Here is a 13,248-nt window from a genome sequence, read left to right on the forward strand (position 1 = left end):
CTGTAGTTACACGATGTTAGGTTCCATGTTAGGAGCTACCACCCAGAAAAAGATCTAGGCATCATAATGGATAATACTTTAAAATCATCGGCTCAGTGTGCTGCAGCAGTCAAAAAAGCAAACAGAATGTTAGGAATTATTAGGAAGGGAATGGTTAATAAAACGGAAAATGTCATAATGCCTCTGTATCGCTCCATGGTGAGACCGCACCTTGAATACTGTGTACAATTCTGGTCGCCGCATCTCAAAAAAGATATACTTGCGATGGAGAAGGTACAGAGAAGGGCAACCAAAATGATAAAGGGGATGGAACAGCTCCCCTATGAGGAAAGGCTGAAGAGGTTAGGGCTGTTCAGCTTGGAGAATAGATGGCTGAGGGGGGATATGATAGAGGTCTTTAAGATCATGAGAGGTCTTGAACGAGTAGATGTGACTTGGTTATTTACACTTTCAGATAATAGAAGGACTAGGGGGCATTCCATGAAGTTAGCAAGTAACACATTTAAGACTAATCGGAGAAAATTCTTTTTCACTCAACGCACAATAAAGCTCTGGAATTGGTTGCCAGAGAAGGTAGTTAGTGCAGTTAGTGTAGCTGGGTTCAAAAAAGGTTTGGGTAAGTTCTTGGAGGAGAAGTCCATTAATGGCTATTAATCAATTATACTTAGGGAATAGCCACTGCTATTAATTGCATCAGTAGCATGGGTTCTTCTTAGTGTTTGAGTAATTGCCAGGTTCTTGTGGCCTGGTTTTTGGCCTCTGTTGGAAACAGGATGCTGGGCTTGATGGACCCTTGGTCTGAACCAGCATGGCAAGTTCTTATGTTCTTATGTTCTTATTTATTATGTTTGTTGGAAATCAGTTGGTAGTGCTATTTGTTCAGTACTTGTTATCTTGAGATAATTAGTTGTTTTACTATTCATTTTATTATCATCTATTTATTATCAAGCTGATACAGTACAGTGCGCTCCGACGGAGTGCACTGTTAACCTGCCCTTGGACATTTGTTTTCCATTACCCCTTATTCAGGAAGGGACGGAAAACGCATATCCAACCCGCAGCACCTAATAGCGCCCTCAACATGCAAATGCATGTTGATGACCCTATTAGGTATGCCCGCGCGATACAGAAAGTAAAATGTGCAGCCAAGCCGAACATTTTACTTTAAGAAATTAGCACCTACCCAAAGGTAGGCGCTATTTTCTGCTGGCACCGGGAAAGTGCACAGAAAATCAGTAAAAACTGCTTTTCTGTGCACCCTCCGACTTAATATCGTGGCGATATTAAGTCGGAGGTCCCGAAGAGTACAAAAAGTTAAAAAAAAAAGAAAAAAATTTAAAATGGGCCGACGGCTGTCGGGCCGAAAACAGGAAGCTCAATTTTGCCGGCGTCCGGTTTCCGAGCCCGTAGCTGTAAGCGGGCTCGAGAACCGACGTCGGCAAAATTGAGCGTCGGCTGTCAAACCCGCTGACAGCCGCCGCTCTGGGTCAAAAGGAGGCGCTAGGGATGTGCTAGTGACCCTACTGCCTCCTTTTGCCCGTTTCTACCACACCACCTAATTTAAATACTGAATTGCACGCACCGGCGAGTGGCCGGTGAGTGCGCTCGGAGAGCAGGCATTCACCCGCTCTCCGGCGGACGTTACTGAATCGGCTCGTATGTTTGTTGGTAATCAGTTGATAGTGCTATTTGTTCAGTAGTTGTTATCTTGAGATAATTAGTTGTTTTACTGTTTGTTTTATTATCATATATTTATTAAGGATGTGAATTGTTTATTGACGATTTAAAAAAATCATCAGATATTTTTTTAAATCGTCAAAAATCGTTAGAGTCGCGATACAATAGAAATTCCCCCGATTTATCGTGAAAAATCGTAAATCAGGGGAGGGGGGAGGACGGGAAAACCAGCACACCAAAACAACCCTTAAACCCACCCCGACCCTTTAAAACAAATCCCCCACCCTCCCAAAGCCCACCCAAAATGTTTTAAATTACCGGGTGGTCCAGTGGGGGGGACCCGGTGCGAAATCCCGTTCTCGGGCCATCGGCGCCATTATGGCTGCCACTAATATAAATGGCGCCGATGGCCCGATAAAAAAAAAACCCACCCAACCCTTTAAAATGACCCCCTTGACCCCCTCCCGAAAACATTTTAAAATAACCTGGTGGTCCAGCGGGGGCGCAATCACCCACTCTCGGGCCATCGGCTGCGTTAATAAAAATGGCACCAATGGCCCTTTGCCCTTACCCTGTGACAGGGCAAAGGTAGCGCCGGCGCCATTTTGAATATTGGCAATATGGCCTGAGTGCAGGAGATCGCTCCCGGACCCCCGCTGGACCCCCAGGGACTTTTGGCCAGCTTGGGGTGGCCTCATGACCCCCACAATACTTGCCAAAAGTCCAGCGGGGGTCCGGAGCGACCTCCTGCACTCGGGCCGTATTGCCAATATTCAAAATGGTGCCGGCGCTACCTTTGCCCTGTGATAGGGTAAAGGCAAAGGGCCATCGGCGCCATTTTAATTAATGCAGCCGATGGCCTGAGAGCTGTTGATTGCTCCCCGTGCTCCCGCTGGAACACCAGGTAAATATAAAACTTTTTTGGGGGGTTCGGGAGGGTGTTTTGATTATCGGATCGGGTGCAGCCGATAATCAGAACTCAAATCGGGCTGGGCGATAACAATTTTAAGATTTGGATTGGAACCGGAACTGATCAGATTCCAGTTCCGATTCACATCTCTAATATTTATTATGTCTGTTGGCAATCAATTGATAGTGCTATTTGTTCAATAGTTGTTATCTTGAGATAATCAGTTGTTTTACTCTTTGTTTTATTATCATCTATTTATTATGTTTGTTGGTAATCAGGTGATAGTGCTATTTGTTCAATAGTTGTTATCTTGAGATAATCAGTTGTTTTACTGTTTGTTTTATTATCATATATTTATTATGTTTGTTGGTAATCAGTTGATAGTGCTATTTGTTCAGTAGTTGTTATCATGAGATAATTAGTTGTTTTACTGTTTGTTTTATTATCATATATTTATTATGTTTGTTGATAATCAGGTGATAGTGCTATTTGTTCAGTACTTGTTGTCTTTTGATAATTAGTTGTTTTAATGTTCATTTTATTATCAGATATTTATTATGGTTTTGCTTTCCCTGTAAAGCTGAGCAGTTGGAGTGTATGGGCAGGTGAGGTAGGCTGAGTGGTTTTTTGTCATCACATTTCTATGTTTGTAAAGATCTTGGCATTCTCAGCCTTCTCATTAATGAGGCCAAAGACAACAGCAAGGACAATTTTTTTGGTTAAACTGATAGTTGTTAATAATGTCAGTTGATGTTCATATCATACCACAGATAAAGTACTTGAGATATTTCATTATTTTGTATGTAAGGGCCCTGTAACCACAGAATGCGCTGAGGCTTTTCACCCCTGGAGGAAGGGAAGGAAGGAGCTGGTTGTTGAGGGGGTAGAGAGACAATTCTGGGAACCTGGAGGGAGCTGGGAAAGAGTGAAGCTTGCTGCAGCCCCTTAACTGAGAGACCTCTCACTGCCCTACATGGAAGATGTAAGCTGTCAGGACTTCCCTTCTTCCTGCAGCTGAATGATGCCAGACGTGGGAGTCGGAGAACTCCCCTTAGCACCACCTCCATACATGACAGTACAGGAAGCAAAAGAGCTCAGAAATGGGAGAGGTTATCCTGAAGGATCAGCTGAACATCTGCTAAAATCAGTCACCAAAACTCATGGAGAGAGAGTACAAGTCCCACAAACTTGGGTATCCCTGAAGTGCCTTTAATTATTACCCTGTGGGGAAAGAGGCAGACCCAATGACTTAACCTCACGGGCAGGACAGAAGGGACAAGCACTGCATAACTGGGCCAGGAGTCCTGCTGCTCTCTTGGAATATCAGAGGAGCCCTTCAGCCGTGCATAGGAGGAGCAGGGCTTACCCCTGTGTGAGAGGAGATTCACCCTGCTCAGCTTTTGCAGGAAGGCACAGACTGAGTCTCTTTACCTCTTCTGCTGAGTACGAGCATCCACTCTAGTACTCTATTTACTCTTCTGTAAATATCTATATATGGTCCCTCCTTTAGAGGGTCATTTTATAACAGTGTGCTGGGCTAACGTCTGTGTGTATCTTTAATGTGCAGACTTTATCCTGCACTTTCAAAGCAATGAGCATTAATGTGCTTTGATAATGCTCAGGTAAGTGGTTGTTACAGGCAGAGAATCACTGGCACAGAGTTACACCTGATCCTCATAGGACAGAACTTGTGCAGCTTCACTAAAGCTCACTTTCTCACATCAAAAAGAAATCATGTAAGTCTCATCTCTGCCCCCTGGAGTACCTCCTCCCACACTTTGTATAAAAGTACACATGACTGCTTGCCCTTATAATTCAGATAAGGATCAATATTATTACACTACAAGAAGGTCCCTACAGGGCGTACAGAGTCTACATTTATACTCTCTCCCAAACAGAAAGCGCTTAAGTTGCTCTGCATCAATATCATCATCAGCTTTATCCACAGTGGAACTTAAGGAAAAAAGTAGCTCCTATAACTAATACTTGCTCTCTAAGCCCCAAACAGCCCACTCAGCGTCCCGAGCTGATTATTCTGTCGCTATACTATAAATTGTGGACAACAGTCCTATATATTCTTAATTGTTTCCTTCTGGTTTCTTTTTTTCGCATTAACTTGAAATTTCGTGACTGTTTCAGTTGTATATTCTGAAGATTTTGAATAAAATGAGTATTTGACTATTTATTATAGATTACTGAGTGTGAAACCATGTTGCAGGCATATTTTTATGAGCACTGACCCCTGGGCTCTTTTATAACAGCCATTTCCATGTATAAAGCTCTAGAAACCAGTGCCCTGAAATCACCCCTTCCCTGCTGGGAAACGAGCAACAAAGCAGAAGGAGCAGGAACTGCAATGCTGTTACTTTATTGAAGGAGCGATACAAGGGACAGCAGAATCATAAGACGTCTCTACAGGATAAGATGTTTCATGTGCCAGCGGAAATGGAAGAAAATCCCTTGTAGTGAACAGAAAGGAGCAGACAGGTTTCAGCCGTCAGCAGTCACCACCTTTCAGATCTCATCGGCTGATCCTGGGCACTTTCTGGGCTTCTCTAAAGGAGAGAATAAGATCAATAAATACAGAGCAGGGTCAGCCTGAGAGAGAAAAATACAAAATACTTCTGAATGGATCACTGAGGAGCAGTATTATCCAGAGAGATGCTCCCAGCGCATGATGGGGACCTGCTAATAGCTGCTCATTTGCTCAGATTGCAGTATGGGAGTCTCCTGATTACTTACAGGCTCTGACTGCACTGTAGAAGCAGCTGATTGGCTGCTCTTGGGCTCTGACTGCACGGTAGAAGCAGCTGATTGGCTGCTCTTGGGCTCTGACTGCACAATAGAAGCAGCTGATTGGCTGCTCTTGAGCTCTGACTGCATCTGCTTATTCACTTTATGGAACTACTTAGTTACTTTCTATATTTTCATGTTCCCTTTCTTCCATGCAATATTTCTCTAATGAAGACCGGTCCCATTCCTGCTCTCTAATTAATAAAAGAGCATTGATTCCCGACCTTTTCTGTTTCACAGCAAAACTGGCACTAGCACAGCACCAGCTCCCTCCTCATCATCACTTCTCTTCATCTTCTTCCCTACCCCTCCCTCACCACTTGTAACATCACCTTCCCTCTCCCTCCTCTTACCACCTAGCATCATCTTCCCTCTCCCTCTTCTCATCATTAATATCACCTTCCCTCTCACTCTCCCTCCACTCCTGCACATCATCACCTTCCTTCTCCCTCACCCCCTGACAATCATCTTCCTTCCCTTTCCCTCCACCTCTCTGGCATCATCAGCTCTCTTCTCCCTCGCTCACCCTCTGGCCCATTCAGCTCTCCCTTTCTCCTCCCCCCAGAACCTCCAGCTCGGTGCACAGGGTGACGGCACTGAACCCCAGGACTGCATCGATGCTGCACAATATCAGGGAGGAGGGGGAGTGAATTGGGGGTTCATGGAAAGAGAATTACCTCATTCTGCTAATGTTATTGTAAAATTGTGCTGAAGATTATTTAGAGACCAGAGGTGGTGAGGGGGAGAGATCAGTTAATACGTTACGGGTGGAGGGAGGAGGTAGGAGGAGATGGGAAGCAGGTGCTGGTTTGAGTGTGGGAAGTTCTGGCAGAAAACCAGGGGGGCAGACTGGGAGGGGCAATTGTTCTTCATCTGTCTTCATTTACTGATTCAGCAGGGGAGCTCTCGTCCCCATTAAACTCTTAATATTAAGGAAAGAAGGAAGCTGATTTTACCTGTAGTTAGCGTTTTTCTTGCTTTAGGAGAGAAGAGAAACAGAGATTATAAAGAGGAACTATTTCTAAGACAGTAACACAAATTTAAACAGCAACAGTTAAAGAACGATCATCAGGGAAAAAAAGTTTGGCCTTGTAAGAGAAACGAGAAGGGTAAGAACATTTCCTAAAGGAAAGAATGAGAGCTGAGAGTTCAGGGAGGGAGGAGGATCTCATGGGGAGGGCACAGAACAGCAAAGTCACTTTATGGAATAATTAGCAGGAGAAAGGATTTAAACATACCATGCAACGAAGAAAGATACCCTTATGATCCTAAAGGAGAGAATGAGAGCAGAGAGTTTAGGGAGGAGGATCTCATGTGACGGGCACAGAATAGCAAAGTCACTTTAGGGAAGCATTAGCAGGAGGAAAGGTTTAGACTTACCTGAGCAGGAGGATCCTAAAGGAAAGAATGAGAGCAGAGAGTTTAGGGAGGGAGGAGGATTTCATGGGGAGGGCACAGAACAGCAAAGTCACTTTAGGGAACAATTAGCAGGAGGAAAGGTTTGTGCTCACCGCACTGTTTAACAAGTCGCCAAAAGTCATACCCTTGAGCTGGACTTCCCAAACTGTGCGTCTTGACCCCAGAGGAGGTTACCAAACCTTTAGCTGGGGTCACAAGAGCCTGAAATGTCAGCATTAGTAGTAGAAGTAGGCACGAGGCCGGTCAGCGAGCGTGTGCTCAAAGGCCCTGTGGTGGCTCTACCCTTGCATGAGTATCTCTGCTAACAGCAAGCCATGCACAAGGAGGGAGGGGGTGGAGCACTGGAGGAGACACAGGCGTGAACATTGACAGGAGAGGAGCATGATCGGGTTCGAGGCTGGAGGTCAGATGGAGCATGGAAGGCCACAACAGCGTAGGCGATGACAAGGCAAGGGCCAGAGCCAGAATCAGAAGATGTAGACAATCAGGCAGAGGTCAGAATCCGAGGTCAGTCTGAGGAGTGGTCAACAATGCAGAGGGCACATACCGGAGGTCAGAGAAGGTCACAGGCAGGCCGAGGTCGGTGGGCAGGCAACAGGCAGAGTAGTCAAGGAACAAGCGGAAGTCAGGAAGCAGGCAACAGGTAGGAGGGTCAAGAAGCAAGCCGAGGTCAGTACCAGTGATTTTGTCAGGAGGTACTACCTGGGGAGACACAGACAAACACAGGAACAAGAAGACACTGGAACGAAGGGATGCAGGAACAAGGCTGTAACAGAAGGATCATGGAACAAGACTGGAACAAGCTCAGAATGCAGTGTCAATCTAGCACAATACTAACCCGATTGCCAAGGCAAGGAAGTGCATGCGGGGACTTCTTTATATCGGGGAATCAATCAGGCTTGTCTATGCCCCTCCAGGCCTCCTGGAAAAGAATTCCTCCCCTCTCATTGAAAAGATATCAAATACCATCAACAACGAAAGACCAGCCATTCTACTGGGAGATTTCAATCTACATGTAGACTCCCAACCACTATCACCGTCTTGTGAAACCCTCTTAGCTGCCTTGCAGGCCCTTGGCTTTGCTCAAGTCATCACCACCCCACCCACAAAGCAGGGCATACCCTAGACCTTCTTTTCATCAACTCCTACATACAGACCCCCACTGCAGCCTCATGCACTCCAGTTCCATGGTCTGACCACTCTCTCATTGATATAAACCTCACCTTTAGTGTTAATCCCACCGGCAAACTTCCACAAAACCCCTTCTCATTCCGTAAACCATGCTCATCTGAGGAACTCTCTACAGCACTCACCGAATCCCTTGTCAAGCTTGATCTCTCTTCACCCGACTCTGCTCTTTCCTGGGATAACCTTACCCGAGATATAGCAGACAACCTTTGCCCCCTCATCACCCGTAATCACTCTACCCCCACAAGCAAGAAGCCCTGGTATAACGCTGAGCTACGCCGAATGAAACACAACCTTAGACTCAAAGAAAGAATATTGCGTAAAGACCCCACATCTCCTAATTCCTCCGCCTACAAATCTCACCTTCACTCATACCGCATCGCTATCCAAAAAACCAAGCATGACTACTATGCCACCAAAATACACCAATACACATTTAACCCTAAGGCCCTCTTCAACTATGTTGCAACCCTCACTAATCCTACCATACTACCCATTTCCGAAATTGACACAAGCGCAAAGTGTGAAGAGCTAGGCCATTTTTTCCAAAACAAAATTGCTAACCTACTCCTCAGGTTCCCTCCTGCACCCACCCCTAACCCCTTGACCACCTACCCAGTACCTGTAAGCCAAGTACATGCAAGACCATCGACCACCCCCTCCCCCCCAAGTATGCGCTACACACTTTGGACCCTACCTCACCTAAGGAAATAGTGCCCATCCTCAAAAGAAGTAAGCCTGCTTCACACCCCTCTGATACCATCCCCACCAAAGCAGTCCTCAACATTCCCGACATCATTGCACAACCCTTAGCAGATAACATAAACTGATCCTTATCCTCTGGCACAGTTCCTGACACACTAAAACATCCACAACCATAAAATGTTTAAGCTCCTACCCCCTAACGACCCTAAGACCCTCTCCTTAACTGCTCAGCCCACTGTCCGAAACCTCGGTGTCCTAATCGACCCCCTCCTGAACCTAAAAACTCACATCAGCTCCGTCCTAAAAGGAGGTTTTTACAAACTTAACATCATAAAAAAGCTCAAGCCACTACTTCTCACTCATGATCTTAAAACTGTTGACCAATCTACCCTCTCATCCAAGCTGGACTACTGCAACTCCCTATACCTTGGACTCCCTCACTCATCCATCAAACCCCTCCAGATACTTCAAAATGCCACAGCGAGATTCCTCAGCAACACATGCAGAACAGACCACATAACCCCGGTCCTTAAGGTCCTGCACTGGCTCCACATCTCATTCCGTATCCAGTTCAAAACCCTCACCATCGTTCATAAATCCATTTACAAGAGTGACTCCTCATGGCTCAGTGAACCACTCCGATTCTCCCAATCAGCACGCCCTACTAGAGCAAACCGTGCCTGCACTTTGCAAGTCCCACCCCTCAAGAAGACCCACCTCTCCGCAACCAGACCGTGCCCTATCTATCGCCGGTCCAACCCAATAGAACGCCCTACCTGCCCACATCCGCCTTGAGCCATGCCTCATGAAGTTCAGAAAAATGCTCAAAACATGGCTCTTCCACCAGGCCTTCCCGGACTAGCCCCACCCCCCCACTAATCTCCCCGACCCTCTTCGATGTTAATATGTTCATTCTCATACCCAACCTGAAATTTTGTAAATATGTTATGTATTATCTTTTTCAACTTTTGTTCATATCTCTCTCCTTCCCCCCCCCCCCTTCTCCTTGCTTGATTTCTGGCTCCTACTCATAGCCCCTTCTCTGTTGTTTATTGTTCTCATGTTTCCCCCCTCCCCGTTCAATGTAATTTCAACCTTTCGTTCTGATGTAAACCGATATGATGTGTATTTTAATGTCGGTATAAAAAAGCTGTTAAATAAATAAATAAATACGGTGCGCCGTGGAGCGAGGTCTCACCCCTGGCCCTACAAGAGGCCGGGCAGTCCACGCGCGCACAAAGGGGCATGGCCAATGCCAAGGACGAGGTGCCAAATTCCGACGTGAGGCCTAGCACGGAGTGGAAAGAATGGCGACCACTGCCGGGGGATGCCGAGGCCTGGAAGAGCTCGCAGCTGCTGCCAGAGAGGCCGACCCGGGACCTGCCGTGGAATGAGAGAGGTGAGCAGGCCTGTGTGTGGGCCGGGCGTGGACGGGGTGCTTTACAAGTAATAGCTTTCCCTACAGTATTCCCTTAACAGTGACTGGAGAGCAATCAGACAGCAGGCTCGTAGGCTAGGAGTCATTCTTCATATTATGTTCTCTAGGAAGCCCCACAAAGCCACTGTCCTGCAGAATCCCATTTTCAAACTGCATCTGCTGAGCCAACTGAAGCCATTAATACAAGCTCAGGGCTTAATTTTAATGGCCATGGATCACTGCAATGCCTTATTGTTGGGCAATTCCCATCGTGACTGCTAGTGGGTACAAAATTACGTGCGCAGACAACACCAGTGCTGGCCTCCTTACCTTGCCTTCCAACATGTTTTAGAGAGCATTATAAAATAATTACAACCGTGCTCAAGTTATTACAAAACAAATCAATTCCTTGCTTTAATTCTGTTTTGTGAATATTAAACCTATTCCAGTATTAAGATCTGGAAACAAGAATCCACTTGAATCACCTTCTCTGAAAGCTGCACTTTAGAGGTGAGCAGAGAGGGAGCTTTTCCAAGATCAGCACCAAGGCCTCGGAAATCCTTCCTGAGCAGCTCGAGGAATCGCCTGCACGAAATCCTCTAAAAAGGCTGGAAAATCTTATGTTCAAGCAAGCACTGGCAGGAGGCTGAACGGCTCATAATCAGTTTACTTTGTCATTTTTCTACTTGATTTATCTCCAATTTTGTTACAGCATTTTCAATTGTGCATGTCTGATGTCATCCACCACAAACTGACATGCATGTGGCAGATAAGAAATTGTTTTGAAATAAAATAAAAATGAAAAAGGGTTGTTTGAAGGAACAGATTAGAACGGGAGAGACTGAGGGTTGGTTAAGGTGAAGAGGGATTGGATGTGGAGGGTGAGGGAGGAGATGACAGAGGATCAGCGGGGTGGGGGGATGTACAAGGAGGTGGGGTAAGCGGGGAGAAGCTGGATACAATGTGACAGAAGTGAGAGAGGGGAGGTGGGCAGGAAGGGGACGAGGCCGTGGGAATGGGGATGGGATGAAAAGGGGGAGGAGACTATAGAGGATCATCTGAAGGATGTATGGGGGACGTGAGATAAGATGGATGGGTGAGAGGGGAGGGTATTGGGATTGGATAAGGGAGGAGATAAGAAAGGATCAGCGGGGAGGGGATGTATGAGGAGGTGGGGTAAGAGGGGAGAAGTTGGATGCAATGTGACAATGTTCAGAGGTGAGGAGGAGACTATAGAGGATCAGCTGAAGAATGTATGGGGGACGTGAGATAAGATGGATGGGTGAGAGAGGAGGAGGGTTTGGGGATTGGATGAGGGAGGAGATGAAAAAGGATGTATGAGGAGGTGGGGTAAGAGGGGAGAAGTTGGATGCAATGTGACAATGTTCAGAGGTGAGGAGGAGACTATAGAGGATCATCTGAAGGATGTATGGGGGAAGTGAGATAAGATGGATGGGTGAGAGGAGGGGATTGGGATTGGATACGGGAGGAGATAAGAAAGGATCAGCGGGGAGGGGATGTATGAGGAGGTGAGGTAAGAGGGGAGAAGTTGGATGCAATGTGACAATGTTCAGAGGTGAGGAGGGAATGGGGATGGAATGAGAGGGAGGGGAATGCAGAGGATGAACTGGGATTTATAAGAAGGACTTGATGGTGAGAGAGAGCAGCAGGTAGGAAGATGTGAAAAGGGATGGATGGGCTGGGGAGGTGAGAGGAGGAGAAGAGGTTGAGAGAGGTGCTGTTGGAGGGGGGATGAGGGTCTCTGGATGGGATGGAGAGAGGGAATTAACTGGAGTGCAAGGAGAGTGAGGAGTGATTGTTGGGAGGTCAACTGCCCCTCTCCTAATTTATATTGGTCATTCCCTGGGTCATGCATATTTTCACTGCTGAAATGGGGTCACAGTGATTAAATGTTTGGAAGCCCTGCCCTGAGGAAAGAATGAGAGCAGAGAGTTTAGGGAGGAGGATCTCATAGGACGGTCACAGAATAGCAGAGTCACTTTAGGGAGTCATTAGCAGGAGGAAAGGTTTAGACTTACCAGATGTTTTTCATCAGCCTAAAGGAAACAATGAGAGCAGAGAGTTTAGGGAGGAGGATCTCATGGGATGGGTACAGAACATCAAAGTCATAGGAACATAAGAAATTGCCATGCTGGGTCAGACCAAGGTTCCATCGAGCCCAGCAAACTGTTTCCAACAGAGACCAAACCAGGCCACAAGAACCTGGCAATTACCCAATCAATAAGAAGATCCCATGCTACTGATGCAATTAATAGCAGTGGCTATTCCCTAAGTAAGTTTGATTAATAGTCGTTAATGGACTTCTCCACCAAGAACGTATCCAAACCTTTTTTGAACCCAGCTACACTAACTGCACTAACCACATCCTCTGGCAACAAATTCCAGAGCTTAAAGTCACTTTAGTGAATAATTAGCAGGAGGAAAGCTTTAGACTTACCTCTAGTTTTTGAATAACAGTCTAAAGGAAAGAATGAGAGCAGAGAGTTTAGGGAGGAGGATCTCATGGGATGGACACAGAGTAGCAATGTCAGTTTAGGGAATCATTAGCAGGAGGAAAGGTTTAGACTTACCTGAGCAAGAGAATCCTAAAGGAAAGAATGAGAGCAGAGAGTTTAGAGAGGAGGATCTCATGGGACGGACACAGAGTAGCAATGTCAGTTTAGGGAGTCATTAGCAGGAGGAAAGGTATAGACTTACCAGTATTCCACTCAGGTTCTACAAGAAAGAATGAGAGCAGAGAGTTTAGGGAGGAGGATCTCATGGGACGGACACAGAGTAGCAATGTCAGTTTAGGGAGTCATTAGCAGGAGGAAAGGTATAGACTTACCAGTATTCCACTCAGGTTCTACAAGAAAGAATGAGAGCAGAGAGTTTAGGGAGGAGGATCTCATGGGACGGGCAAGGAATAGTAAAGTCACTTTATCAGGTCGATGCAATACTAAATGCTCTCCTGACATGCACTGATCCACCTCTCCGGGGCACCTGATTTAATATGTAAATTAGCTTCCATGGTAGAAAGCAGGCGCAGGGGAAACGTTTGCGTCCCTAACGCCTCCTCTGCAGCGGGCGCCCAGGAGAGGCGGCTGTCAGTGTGGGTTAGGAGAGCGGATGCTCCTTA

The 13,248-nt window shown here is 46.3% G+C and overlaps 1 long non-coding RNA gene across 1 annotated transcript; it reads right to left on the reverse strand.

The window, feature by feature from the left end:
- Positions 1-12,147: 12,147 nt before the first annotated feature.
- Positions 12,148-12,845, reverse strand: LOC115079115. The gene is made up of 4 exons (XR_003853196.1): positions 12,828-12,845; positions 12,701-12,715; positions 12,568-12,588; positions 12,148-12,166 (listed from the first exon to the last, which is right to left on the reverse strand). It is a non-coding gene; the product is annotated as an uncharacterized LOC115079115 (long non-coding RNA).
- Positions 12,846-13,248: the final 403 nt, after the last annotated feature.

Source organism: Rhinatrema bivittatum, chromosome 1 (genome assembly GCF_901001135.1).
Source record: "Rhinatrema bivittatum chromosome 1, aRhiBiv1.1, whole genome shotgun sequence".
NCBI lineage: Eukaryota > Metazoa > Chordata > Amphibia > Gymnophiona > Rhinatrematidae > Rhinatrema > Rhinatrema bivittatum.